This window comes from Schistocerca nitens, chromosome 2 (genome assembly GCF_023898315.1).
Source record: "Schistocerca nitens isolate TAMUIC-IGC-003100 chromosome 2, iqSchNite1.1, whole genome shotgun sequence".
Lineage (NCBI taxonomy): Eukaryota > Metazoa > Arthropoda > Insecta > Orthoptera > Acrididae > Schistocerca > Schistocerca nitens.
This window is the reverse complement of record NC_064615.1, coordinates 688,468,557-688,483,433: the sequence shown is the minus strand read 5'-3', so window position 1 is coordinate 688,483,433 and position 14,877 is coordinate 688,468,557. Positions and strand designations below refer to the sequence as shown.

General features: G+C 38.9%; 1 protein-coding gene across 1 annotated transcript in view; it reads left to right on the top strand.

Annotated features, from left to right (window-relative positions):
• The window catches only part of LOC126234563 (F-box/LRR-repeat protein 15), a 31,765-nt gene that overhangs the window by 3,285 nt on the left and 13,603 nt on the right, over positions 1-14,877 (top strand). The window lies entirely within an intron of this gene.

The window sequence follows — 14,877 nt, the reverse complement described above, 5'->3', positions numbered from 1 at the left end:
TCTTCAAATCTGGAAACCGAATTCCCCCAATCACATCTTGCAGCTTGACCTTGCCATTGTGTAACCAAGGTGTGTAGTTACATGTAGTGTTTGAGCGGTGGTATACATGTATAACACATTATTGGAGCATGTCATTTTTTTTTTTTTCTTTTGCATCCGGCAGGGAAGTAAGTGATCTGCTGTTCTGGCAACGAGGTCTCTGTGTGCACCTTCACTGAGGGGTAGCTGGCAGTGATCTAACAGCAGAAGACAGACATTAAGTAATCAGTTGTTTAAATCATTTGTGCTTAGAACAGTTACTGGTATGGTAGCTGGTGTAGGCTGTGTAAATAGTCCCATGAACAGGTGTACAACACAGTTAATATGGCCTGATACAGCCCATTGCATCAGGGAATGGACTACTTACACATGCCACATGACTGGATTGCCAGCATCACAGTATAGCGTTGGGTGTGGAAGATGTATGTTATTAGCTTTATTGATTATGGTTACCTAACACATGGGATACATCATCTCTTAAGATTGCACAGCCACTGGGCATTGAGAGTGCTGGCAAGTTAAAGGTGTACTTTAATTAGGAGAAAACTGCTTCCACCATAGTCAGTTGGCATTGGCACAGCTGAGTATTCCGTATTATAATGGCAGATATGCAGGCTTCAGAGAAGCAAAACATTATCTAATTGAGTGCTGGATAACATCATCAATTGGATGTGGAATATGGTTTTCCCTTTTTTGCATAGAGACTGCCCATTTTTCCCATCTATATTTACAATCTTGTCTGCAGATGTGTTTATCATATGTAAACAGTAGCAATGCAGGTTATGACTTTTATATTTGCAGTTAGAAGTTAGAGAGTGAGGTATTGATATTAGCTTTTTATTTGGTTTTAAGTATGAGGGAGAGAATGCTATCACTATCTGGCTTATATCATCTTAAGTATGATAATAGAAAGCCTCGTAGAATGTAAATAATTCGAGAGCAAAGGTAATAACTTACGAAAGAATAAAGTGTTGAGTCGTGAGTAAGCACATAAATAAGACTCAGCATTTTGCCAACTTTCAGACAGATAATTTTTAAGCTGGAGTACATGTACACATGCCTTTGCTATTTGGTGAGTTGTTCTCTTTATTCCTAAATTATTTAGGTTGATACGAACTCCATCCTCCCGAATATGAGGTCAGTGCATTAACAGCTTCACTGCCTCATTTGGAAGGTCTGTGCTGTATAACGTTGCTTGATTTACCCACAGTTTGTTCCAGGTAACTTCTGAATCCCAGTTAGACCTTGGATTTTTCAGCCTGTATTTTAAACTAGCTCTCAATGATGTAAGGAGTCACCAAAAATGACACATTGTTCGGATTTCACATTAAACTGTAGATCCCCTGTACCCAGTTGGATAACTGGAGTAGGTTAGGGACATGTAAGCCGCACAAGTGGCGTCCAGTTGAGAGACTTGCCCCAGGCCAGTGAGCCACGTGGAATATACCTTCATTTTAACTTGCAATAGAAAACATGGTTCCACTCTTCATTACTGCTTACACCAAGTACACCTGCTAATGATTACTGGACTGTGAAGATGCAGTTGTGCCCCTTGCATCAACTCCATACTCCGTTCCCGCCAAATTCAACTTTGCTTCTCAGTCCATGTGAAAAACTTGAGTTAGCAGACATTACTGCTGTTTATTTTACATCTTGGCGCATGATTTCCACGTGAAGACAGTAGCGAAATGCAAGAAGGTGGTTATCCTCTCTAACTACTCTCTGCTCTGAGTTCTCTGCCAAATCTTTAATTGTGTAGTATGCATTAGTTATGAAGAATGTTTAGCTACCTTTTTAGTAATGTTTCTCATTTCCTTTGGCAAGTTATTATACAATTTTATCCTTTGATATAAAATGCTGTTTTGAGCTTTTTGTTTCTTTTTCCTGGATAAATGTTATTCCAGACTGATTCTTATTTCTTGATTTGTTTCTCATTTCCTTTGGCAAGTTATTATACAATTTTATCCTTTGATATAAAATGCTGTTTTGAGCTTTTTGTTTCTTTTTCCTGGATAAATGTTATTCCAGACTGATTCTTATTTCTTGATTATGTATAAAACAGTATGTAGTACTGTTTTGCGTGATATGCACCACAGATTGGTACATGTACTCACTTGGTGCAGTAAGGATGCCCAGTTTTTTAAATAGCTTTCTACTATGAGCTCATCGACTACTTCCAGTTATTATTCTTATGGCTTTTTTCCGCAGTTTCAAAACTGTGCCCATGTTTTATGCTTTCGATGTGATTTGATTTGATTTTTTATTGGTCCAGGTTTATCATACAGCACAAATTGTGCAACTGATATTGGATAGGTCAAAGGTAAGTTATAATAATACATAGTATTACCAAAATAGTAGGCAAATTAAAAATAGGTACCTATTACAATTAATTTTGTTACGTATTCAGAAATTCTCTGACAGAATAGAAAGAGTGCTTTATTAGAAATGCCTTTAGTTTAGCTTGAAATATTGAATGAGTAGCATTTTTATATTTCCTCTGGTATCTTATTGACTAATGACCTCAGCAGTTGAGTCCCATAGTGCTCAGAGCCATTTGAACCATTTTTTGGTATCTTATTGTGTAGTATTACACCAGTGTTAATTATGCTCCTCTGATAGGTGGTTGTATATGTATATTTGTTTTCCCTCTGGTACTATAGTTGTGTACATTTTTGTTCTGTAGCAGTTTGCCTGTTTTCAGGAGGTAGTCCGTAGTGGACAAGATAGTTTCATAGATGAATAAACTTGGAACATTTAGAACACCAAGCTCATTAAAATGGGATTTAAATGCCTCCATCTTTTTAAGGCCACAAATTATTCTTAGAGTTCTTTTTTGCATTCTAAAAACCTTTACACTGTGAGTTGAGTATCCGCAGAAAATGATCCCATATCGGACTAGTGAGTGGAATTGCGCATAGTATGCCTGCAGTACTGTTGTTTTGCTTGTTGTAGCCTTTAAAATTCTTAGGCCATAGCACACAGACGATAGTTTTCTAGACAAGTTATTTGTATGTTTGTCCCACATTGTCTTGTTGAACCCATAGACCCAAAAATTTTGTGACACTTACATTTTCTAGGGGATCGTGTTTTAAATGTGCTCGAGTAGACATTTGATTAGTTGGAGGAATTAAATGAAAATCGACAAACATGGTTTTTTTAGTATTTATAATGATTTTGTTTTTTGTGAACCACTCAGAAAATCTTTCTGCTGTGGACTGCAAAGTTTCTTGACTGGATCCAGTGAGCAACATGCTGGCGTCATTGGCAAACAGGATAGTTTTTGTCGGACTCATATGTTCAATTAAGTCGTCCACATAAATCAAGCAGACTAGGGGACCTAAGATTGAGCCCTGTGGTACACCATATTTTATTGGTAATTTGCTAGAAAGAAAGGAGTTGTTTCATGTTTTATTCATTTTGTTGAATTCATACTGAAGTGATACTCTCTGCCTGAGGTTCTTTAGGTACGAACACGACCAATTATGCGCTACACCTCTTACTCCTCGTCTTTGTAATTTTTCGAGCAGAATGCTATAGTATAGGGCCTCAAAGGCTTTTGATAGATCTAGAAAAATATCTGCAGCTAATTTATGTTGATCAAGGGATTTTAAATAACAGTCTAAGAATTCGAAAATTGCTGTCTGTGTACATTTAGACTTTCTAAACCCATGTTGTTGTACTGTAATAGGTGCATATTTATTTATGAAACTTAAAAGCCTGTCATAGAAGAGTTTTTCCAGAATTTTGAGAAGGAACTTAACTGTGACACGGGTCGGTAGTTTGATATATATTTTTTTCAGAAGAACTTTCTTTCTTCTTTTTTTCCCTTCTTCTTCTTCTTCCTCCCTCTTTTTTTTTTTTTTTTTTTTAAATATCTGGAAATACACCAGATTTTAAAGAAAGTTTGAAAAATTTTGCCAAGGGGTTTGCTATGTGGTGAGCACATGCTTTTAATATGAAATCGGGTATTTCATCAAGACCACTTGAAATTTTATTGCTTAATGATTTAATTTTACTTGTAATTTCATTGGGTTTTGTTTCATAAACATACATAGAAACAGTAGAGATCAATAACTTGCTGGAGAAACTTGGGACTGATCCTTGACAGCGTACTTGAATGAGGTCTTCAGCTAGTAAAGTGAAGTACTCATTGAATTTTTCCACAACTAAATTCGGGTCTGTGACTTTTGAGCCTTCTAGTGTTAATGATACATTCTTTTTCTTTGGTGCTGAACTACAAGTTTCTTTCTTTATAACTCTCCACGTGGATCTCGTTTTGTTAGATGAGTTTCTTATCAAATTGTCATTCCAAATAATTTTTACCTCTTTGACTATTCGACCATAGATTCTTTTGTAGGCTTTTGAATAATCTGTGAATTCTTGGGTTGCTCTATATTTCTTGCAACACTACTGCAGAAATCTGTTTCTCTCACTGGAAATTTTTATGCCTTTAGTTACCCATTGCTTATTATTGTTAAGTTTTACTATTTTTACTACTTTTGGAAATGCTACATTAAAATAGTGAAGAAAGATGCTCTGAAAACCCATGTACATGCTATCAACATTGTTCTGAGGTGTGATGCTTTCCCAGTTCTCCTTCGCCAGTAAGAGATTAAAAATTCTAATGTTGTCTTCAGAAAATGTACTTTTTTTTCAACTACTTTTTCGGAACTGCTACTACTTGTTGGCATTTCTATACACAGTAGCTGTGCCTCGTGATCACTATAACCCAAGCTCAGTATTCTGCTTGTGAATCTGTAATTTGTTTCTGAGATGGATATTTGGTCAGTAATGGAATTTGTGCATTCTGTTAATCTTGTTGGTCAGTGTATTGTGGGGATCATATTGAATGTGTTGGTCATATTTATCAAAGTATCTTTGGTACTGCTGTCTTTTGAAAAATCAATATTGAATTCCCCACAAAGCACTATCTTCATGAAACTTCCTGGCGGATTAAAACTGTGTGCCGGACCGAGACTCGAACTCGGTCCCGAGTTCGAGTCTCGGTCCGGCGCACAGTTTTAATCTGCCAGGAAGTTTCATATCAGCGCACACTCCGCTGCAGAGTGAAAATCTCATTCTGGCCACTATCTTCATATTTAGTGTACTGATCCTGTTCAGCAGAACCTCTAGTTTATTCATGAAGACTGGCAGGTTTCCACTTGGTGCTCTATATATTTTAATAACTATGAAATTAAGCTCTGGCAGTTTACTAATGGAAAGTTCAAAGTCTTTTTCAATTGAGTCACTATAACTTTTACTGACATAACAGAACTTTATTTGTTCTTTCACAAAGGTTGCAGAGCCACCATGTTTGGAAAACTTGGTATAAAGTGACTCGCTAATCTATATCCTGAGATTGAGGTTAATTTTACTTTGTTATTTGGTAGCCAATGTTCAGTAATGCAAATTATGTTACAGTTAGTGCATACTGGAGTAGTGCTTCTAACATGGAAATTTTACACTCCTGGAAATGGAAAAAAGAACACATTGACACCGGTGTGTCAGACCCACCATACTTGCTCCGGACACTGCGAGAGGGCTGTACAAGCAATGATCACACGCACGGCACAGCGGACACACCAGGAACCGCGGTGTTGGCCGTCGAATGGCGCTAGCTGCGCAGCATTTGTGCACCGCCGCCGTCAGTGTCAGCCAGTTTGCCGTGGCATACGGAGCTCCATCGCAGTCTTTAACACTGGTAGCATGCCGCGACAGCGTGGACGTGAACCGTATGTGCAGTTGACGGACTTTGAGCGAGGGCGTATAGTGGGCATGCGGGAGGCCGGGTGGACGTACCGCCGAATTGCTCAACACGTGGGGCGTGAGGTCTCCACAGTACATCGATGTTGTCGCCAGTGGTCGGCGGAAGGTGCACGTGCCCGTCGACCTGGGACCGGACCGCAGCGACGGATGCACGCCAAGACCGTAGGATCCTACGCAGTGCCGTAGGGGACCGCACCGCCAGTTCCCAGCAAATTAGGGACACTGTTGCTCCTGGGGTATCGGCGAGGACCATTCGCAACTGTCTCCATGAAGCTGGGCTACGGTCCCGCACACCGTTAGGCCGTCTTCCGCTCACGCCCCAACATCGTGCAGCCCGCCTCCAGTGGTGTCGCGACAGGCGTGAATGGAGGGATGAATGGAGACGTGTCGTCTTCAGCGATGAGAGTCGCTTCTTCCTTGGTGCCAATGATGGTCGTATGCGTGTTTGGCGCCGTGCAGGTGAGCGCCACAATCAGGACTGCATACGACCGAGGCACACAGGGCCAACACCCGGCATCATGGTGTGGGGAGCGATCTCCTACACTGGCCGTACACCACTGGTGATCGTCGAGGGGACACTGAATAGTGCACGGTACATCCAAACAGTCATCGAACCCATCGTTCTACCATTCCTAGACCGGCAAGGGAACTTGCTGTTCCAACAGGACAATGCACGTCCGCATGTATCCCGTGCCACCCAACGTGCTCTAGAAGGTGTAAGTCAACTACCCTGGCCAGCAAGATCTCTGGATCTGTCCCCCATTGAGTATGTTTGGGACTGGATGAAGCGTCGTCTCACGCGGTCTGCACGTCCAGCACGAACGCTGGTCCAACTGAGGCGCCAGGTGGAAATGGCATGGCAAGCCGTTCCACAGGACTACATCCAGCATCTCTACGATGGTCTCCATGGGAGAATAGCAGCCTGCATTGCTGCGAAAGGTGGATATACACTGTACTAGTGCCGACATTGTGCATGCTCTGTTGCCTGTGTCTATGTGCCTGTGGTTCTGTCAGTGTGATCATGTGATGTATCTGACCCCAGGAATGTGTCAATAAAGTTTCCCCTTCCTGGGACAATGAATTCACGGTGTTCTTATTTCAATTTCCAGGAGTGTATTTGTGAGTGACTGAACGTTATGGTGTAGTATAGCAAAATCTGGGTGTTTAGTAACTTTAGTTGAAATGGTTTCTGATTCTTTATCTAATGGCATTTCTAATACAGCACTTACCCTAAAAAATTTTCTATCTTTTTTGTGTGTGGCTTCTGTTTGCTGGCGGCAATCAGCAGGTGAGTTAACTTCTGGAGCTTGTATAAGTTTTGCTTCATCCACATCTGTCCTCTTCGGTTTAAACCATTTCATAATTTTCGTTTGGCTGACGACTTGATTGTTTTTCTTGCCTAATCGGTTTAAACCACTTAGTAATTTGCGTTTGGCTTATGGCACAGCTTGTAACTCGTCTAAAGCACTTACCAATCTCCATTTGTGTGTCACTTATACTTTTTTCTTCACACTTCTTCGAAATGCGAGTAAATATTTTTTCGGCTAGTAATTTCTTACCTGGTGTGTTTAAATGAAGTCCATGTACTGTATGGAACCTTCACTCCAATCTGTTTATATCTACAATATCGACATTCTTAAAGTTAGTGAATATTTCAGTGATACACTCATTTGCAACATTAATTTCGCTGTTCACACACAACCAGGGTGGTAAATCATGCTCGTTTCTGTAATAACCATGTATGTCTTGTCTCTATAGACGTCGTTTGCTCCTCCTATTAACACACCAAAATCATGTTTATTCAAACTAGCTATGTCAGCTGATGTTGTTAGGTCCGTTATTTCACTCAGTGGAGCCAGTGGCTTTATGAAACCAGATGCCTTGAAACTACATGTTCTCATCAACATTGCGGATCCCTAAGAATACCATAGCTAAGAACAGAGTGTACATAGGCATAGTATATCACCACAAGACGGTGCCATTACAAACTAATCCTTAAAAAGCTGGTGACATTGCTTTTGCCCATCCTTATGCTGAAGTGTTTTCTTCATGATCAATGCAATTTACTGCATACTACCCAGTTGTAATCATCCTCAAGGATTTCATTTGCTTTCTCTAATAGGAGTTCTGCTGTTTTTGTCAGTAGCTGTGATGATGATGTCATCAGCTCTGAGAACTTTTTCTCCATGTCTTAAACTGTCTGAAAAGTCATTGATATATATATTATGAACAGAATTGGACACAACAAACTATCCTGAGGAATACCAGTGATTGTCTGTTTCTTGTCTTACAATTGTTGTAATAAAAATTATCATCAGCAGGATGTGAACTATATCCACCTTTTACACCCTGCTTTCCAAATAAGATTGGAACTACTCATTTGCTTTTCCTCTTACACCTAGTGCTTCTAGTTTGCTTAGTAGTATTTTATGATCAACAGTGTCAGAAGACTTGGATGAGTCTGAGAAAGTGTTGCTTACACAGTCATCCCTATCAAAAACTTCAAGTACCACTTTTTTTAACAATGTAATGGCCAACAATTTTACTTGTCCAACTTTAGAAACCAAACTGTGTTTTGTTAAATGGTAGTATTTTTCTTGTGTAACTCATTAGTCTCTTTTTGTGATGATTCTGTTATTTAGGGGAATGAAGACAGTAGTGACACAGGCCTGTTATTTTCAGTGCTTTCTGCATTACCTTTCTTTAATAAGGGCATCACTTGTATATGCTTCAGGTACTCTGGCAAAACACCTCAACTAAAGAACTTATTATGTTTGTTAATAGTGTTTCTTTATGGTATCTTTGCTCACCTTCAGAACAGAGACAGGAACTCATCTATGCCCCCTGACTTCTTATTTTTAAATTTATAAGTTGTCTTCCTGAAATTGAGCTCTGTTGTTATCATACTTCCTATTGAGCATAGTATAAGACCCCAGATTTCAATGAAGTATTCCAGTTCCTCAAACTAGTTTTTAATTTCGATTATTTCAAGTTCGAAGGTACCACATACATACAGAAACAGGGTCTTGCAATGGGTTCTCATTATTGTACTGCCTTGCCAATGTATTCATGACTACATTCAAACATCATATGATTTAAAATATCTTCCAAAAAACAGTGATGTGGGCAAGGCATGTTGCTGACATTTTATTGTATAGAGGCACCTTTCAGGAATGTGATAATTCTTTGGATTAGTTAAACAAAATACAACACAGTATTCAGTTTACTATGGAATGGGTTGAAAATGGAGTCCTTCCATTTTTAAATTTGTGTATAAAGATTAAAGGTAACTTAATTGAATATATTTATAGAAAGACAAGAAGTTCTGTTCTAGTTATACATAGCAAATGTAATCACCCGAAACAATATAAGAGGTTGGGATTTGTAGCACTTCTGCACAGGCTGCATAGTGCCCTGTGATCTACTGAGGCTTTTGAATTGAGTTGTGGACACTAAAATTTGTAGCAACCTCGAATGGTAACAACGTTTTTGTATGTAACATTAACATGGGTGTAGTATGAAGGCTAAATAGCAATCACAATGCGGCACAACTTTCATTCCAATCACCCCATCAGCTCTGATGTCACAACCGAGAATACAGCTTCCAGTAGAAAAAAGAACCACAGGATTCCTTTCTTTGGAGATATTTCTGACAGAATAGGCAAATGCTTGATTTCAAAAAACACAATCCTGGATTATTGTATTCCTAAGAACAATGGCCAAAAATTTAGACACAAGGAAAGTATGCTTTGTGATAGTTTAAAAGTTTCTGATGGCTGCAGGTATCCAGCAAATTTCCTATGCTGGTGCAGTAGAAATGGCTAATTTTGGAAATACCTCCTCAAAAATTAATTTAAACAATGTGCAGAATTTAGAGAACTTAGCATTTTCATTGTTTTCGATATACACCTTATGCAAGATTTCAACTGCCTATGCCCTTCCTAGAAAAGTAATTGTGTGTCTGATGTTCTGAGAAATCCTTTTGTAGGCTGCAGTTTCGCAGGTTTTACCAACCCTGTCTCGAGCTTTATTATCTCACAGTAATGGTCCAAAATGTGAAGATCTCGTATAAATAATTTAGAAATTTCCTTGTGAATATCTGTTAGTACCAGGCCTGAAGTTGAAATTTTGAAACCCTCATAGCAATGTTTAGCATTTATAAAAGATGCAAAAGTGCTCAAAATATTTGGGAAATTACTGCTAATTTCACCCTCAACACCTGTGTTTCCATAGCCTATTGTATTCGTTTTTGGTCTTGAGACTCTTTCCAGCACTTCAGTTCCATGTACCACTAGGTGAGCATTAGGGACTAACTTCTTATAGATGTGTAGCTTTGTTACATAAATGGCTGCCAATGCAAAATGTTTGTCAACACTAATTGTGGCCAAGTAAATGAGATTGAACTTTCCTCTCAGTGGCTATGAAGGTTTGGTCAATTAATTAATGAAGAAGCTGATAGCTGCAGTAACAGAGACTGTTTAATGAAATGTGCATTTAATATATAAATGGTTTATGTAATTTGTGGAGAGGTATTTAGACAATATTGAGATAGTTTCATCCAGTGGCAGTCAGAACGGGTCGACAGAAGCATCCGATCCCACGCGTCGGCTTTGACCCGTGACGTAAGGGTGTTGTCGTGTGTGACGTCATGACGGTGCGGAGTTTGGTTTGAGTGTGGCTGTCTCCAGTTCTGTTTTATCTTATTTTATTTACTTTTCTGATCTGTTCGTTCTATCTCGTGAGTTTTTTTTTTTTTTTTTTTAAAAGACCAAAAACACTAATCAGCTACTGAAGCATCTTTATCTTCTATGGGTTGCAGGGGTTATGACCCCTGGGGAGGTAGGTGGGTATTCATGCATGGCTGTCTTCACTTACACGTTGTAGCTACGCAAGGCGTCTAAATTTGTTTACATATCTAAAAAGAAAGATGATGAGACTTACCAAACAAAAGCGCTGGCAGGTCGATAGACACACAAACAAACACAAATATACACACAAAATTCAAGCTTTCGCAACAAACTGTTGCCTCATCAGGAAAGAGGGAAGGAGAGGGAAAGACGAAAGGATGTGGGTTTTAAGGGAGAGGGTAAGGAGTCATTCCAATCCCGGGAGCGGAAAGACTTACCTTAGGGGGAAAAAAGGACAGGTATACACTCGCACACACACACCTATCCATCCACACATACAGACACAAGCAGACATATTTAAAGACCAATTTGTTTACATTTAGTTTGCCCCCCACCCAAAACACCCCATTTCCCGCGCTTGTCCCGTTAGTGTCATTAGGCTTCTTGTGCAAAGTGTGTGTGTTTGTTTTAGATTTCCGCCATATTTGTGACATCATGGGTCAAAGCAGACGGGCGGGATCGGACGCTTCCGTATTTCCGTCAGAACATAGTCTGTAAGGTTAGTGAAAATTGGGATACCACAAAGCTGTGTTAAGATTTTTAAATAAAGTGGGGATACTGATTAATTTTGTGGCTTTACCTGTGGTAAGATTGTGAAGATTAGGGACCAGTACTGCATAGTTAGGACTTGCTATGTGTTGCTGAAATTTTGAATTCATGTGCAGCCAAAAGTTCTGTATATTTTTCATTTCTAGTTGTGTTGCTTGCCTTATTAGCTGTACATGAGAATTAGAAACTATAGAGCCATTAAAGTCAGGATGGATCATAATTTTAGGAGTGAGCAGTCTATTCGGGAAGCTTTTAGGGTTACAATATTAAAGAGGACTATTGCAGTACTAATTCATAAAGAATCAGAGTTCTGAAGTGCATTATATGCTTCTTAGTCACACTGTACATGCATGATTAACCCCTTAACATATTGATACTTTTTTCAAATTATGTTCCAAAAATATTATTTTTTAAATTAATGAGTAACATATAATAACAAATGGCATTACATAAGATAACTTTTAAAGCTAGAACAATGAGTTACCAAATTTTGAAGATCATCAATAATAAAATCTCAAGTTTACCTAGATAGCGGCAGATGGGATATGCAGATTCTGTCTGAGAGAGAGTAATCTCAGGAAGGGCACCCAACTACCCACTGTCACTAACATGGACTCGGACCATAAAACAATGCTGACTCTGTAGGGAAAAGGAATGGAAGAAGAAGAAGAATATGAAGAAAATACTGTCTATTTCACAGATTGTTAACAAGTTCAACACTCTCCAATTACAGGAGCTGCTCTTCTCTGATCTTTTACAGTGTCCTCAATCATCACATCTGGTAACGATCCCATACTGCACAACAATAATCTAGAAGAGGATGGACAAGTGTAGTATAAGCGGTCTCTGTAGTAGACCTGTTCCATATAAGTGAACTGCCAAAAACCTCATTCTTTGGTTTCTCATCCCCATGTAATTGTCTATGTAATTGTTCCAATTGAAGGTGTTTGTTACTGAGTGTCACATATCATTTTTTGGATATTGCACATAATCTTCAGTATCATCAGTCTACTTGTTTTGAAATATTTGTGGTTTGAGCTGTGTTTGACATAACAATATTAAGTTTTGGGTGGCAAATTAGTGTGTGGAGCTTATTTCAGTGGTGGGAAATATTGCAGCGTACCATGGTTGGTGTCCCAGCATGTTTTAAATGAGACATTGTACGGTCAGCAACTATACTGTCTAGAACAATATTTATATGAAGCGAGGTGATTCTTCTGGAAAACCTGGAATTCTCAGGGAATTACACTGTACTTGAAAAATCAGGGAATTTCAGAGAATTCTGTATTTTTCACCTGGCACTGAATTTAATTTTGTTGAGTTTTAGAAATCACAAATTTTAAAATGCTTAATGTCTCAAAGTGTGATAATCATATGAATATAATTCCAAATAAATTATCGATGTTTAGAAACTGCAGTTAAACTACGCGTTTGGCTGGTATGTAGCTGAGCCGAGAGTAAAGAAGAGTTGTTACTGTGGTATGCTGTCCGCCACCCCCCCCCCCCCCCCCATTTCTGCCCTCTCCCTGATTACCAGCTCACAATTAATTTATCAGGAGCTTCTTGATGCCACCTTTCTCCTCGCATGTGAAATTCTCAGGGATTTTTCTTTTTTTTTTTCCCCCAAGTTTGAGTACCCTTCCAATATATGGAACATGTAACTCTGCTCTTCACATGTCACTAGGTACAGAAATTAGCATGAGCACTTCTACTGGAAACATGCAGAAAGGTTACCTGCTCTGATGAGTTGTGAGGTGATGAAGTCTGCTGAACAGTAGGGCATCATTCAGACTGGGGGTAGAGGTATTCTTGTATACAGGGTGTTAACGTAAGATTAATTGAAGTAGCTGGTTTGTCTCACACCAGCAACCAGTACAGTAGCCTATTGTTGCATCATGTACCTCCAGAGTTAAGCTGCACATTGTGGCTCCTCAACTGGGTTAGTTTTAAGGAACAGTACGCGTGCATGGGTGCGTGATCCCAAAGTCAATTGATGTATATCCTAATCAGCATGTATGACACATGTACCAAACAAAACGTGTGATCTTCAACTTGTTTCTGACTGCTGTTAGGAACTTCTTAGCATATTCAGAAGTTGTTAGCTCCATTTTGGATGCTCATGGATCAGGATGACTACCGAACAGTTTCGGTGAGATTGTGATGCGGCCCAGTCACCATGAGTGAGGTGGAAAGGGGAAGGAAGGTGTTATATCGTGTTTGACAAAAGTGTGTTATAATTTTCCAAAGAGTACATTAATTTCGAAACAAAATTGCTGCAGCAAATGATATGAAATAGCAAAATTCTTGCTCTGACTGATCTATATAGGAAATTGAAATTGTAAATAGAAAATGAAATATGTCAATTAAATCATCCAATTCCTAAGTCTTTCACTGTGACTTATGTTTGGCATTGCCTTCTTCCCACTTGTTTTGAAATGCCAACTGTATATCCTGATGGACAGATCATTTTTAATGACATGGTACCCCCTCACTTTGAGGCACTGTCGTTTGGTTCTGAACTCGATGTGGGACATTGCTGTGATTATTGGTGATAAGACGAAAATTTCTTTCACAACTATGAACTGATTACCTCCATGTGGAGCACCACCACATAAGTATGTGTTAGCAATCTTGGTTTTGCGAATAGGTAGTCTTTAATTTATTTTAAGGAGCTCCCTAGAAAATGTAGGAATAGTCAACAACGTTACAAATAATATAAACAAAAAATAAAAATATGACAGTTTTCCCCATGTTTTTTTAAGTTCTTGCTGTTTTACATGTTTCTTTGGTAAATATTTGCAACTTTTGTGGAGACAGAGTGAGAGAGTGGGGTCATGCAGCTCTCATCAAGCTTTAAGATATATTTTGTCTAAACATTTGGCAGGAACAAATCACATTTGTCACCTCTGCTGATCAGCTGACAAGATTGCCATCACCGCAGTGAATAACACAGTTGAAATACACACAATAGTGGCTATAAGGGAATTAAAGGAACTGTGTTCTTAAGACTCAATTTCTGTCACAGCAATAAACAATAAGCCTGAAACAATGTAGCAGTGAACATCTATGCCTCAACAATAAAAATACTATATCGGCAAGTAAGGTAGAAAGTACACATATTGTTTCATGTTTAATGATAGCTGTTTTTATTCTAATATCACTTTTTTAAATTGTGTAATAATCAGCATCCTATAGCTATCTCTCAGATTCATTGCCAGTGAACAAGCTTCTGAACTTTTGTGCTGCTGCTGCATTATAGGTCTGTTGCAGCTCTGTATATCCATGTCAGCTGTCAGTCTAAAACACCTTATCTAATTACGCACACTGCTAGTACAACATTCTTTAATGCCACACTTACGGATGTTTCAGTGTGGCTTAATCAAGGTTTATAAAACACTTGATGGTTTTAAGATATCTTTTCTAAGCTATATCTTCGTGTGTTTGCTTTAGAGTAGAAGTTGCTGTAAACGAGATATGCTAATATACTTGCAGAAAGAATAGACAGTGTCATTTGTGAGGCAGGTGTGTGTCTGTGACACAGCCATTTGCTCATTTTTCCCCCTCAGCATCAGTCAGAATAATTATTCACAGCCTGTAACACACCAGTATTCAAGCT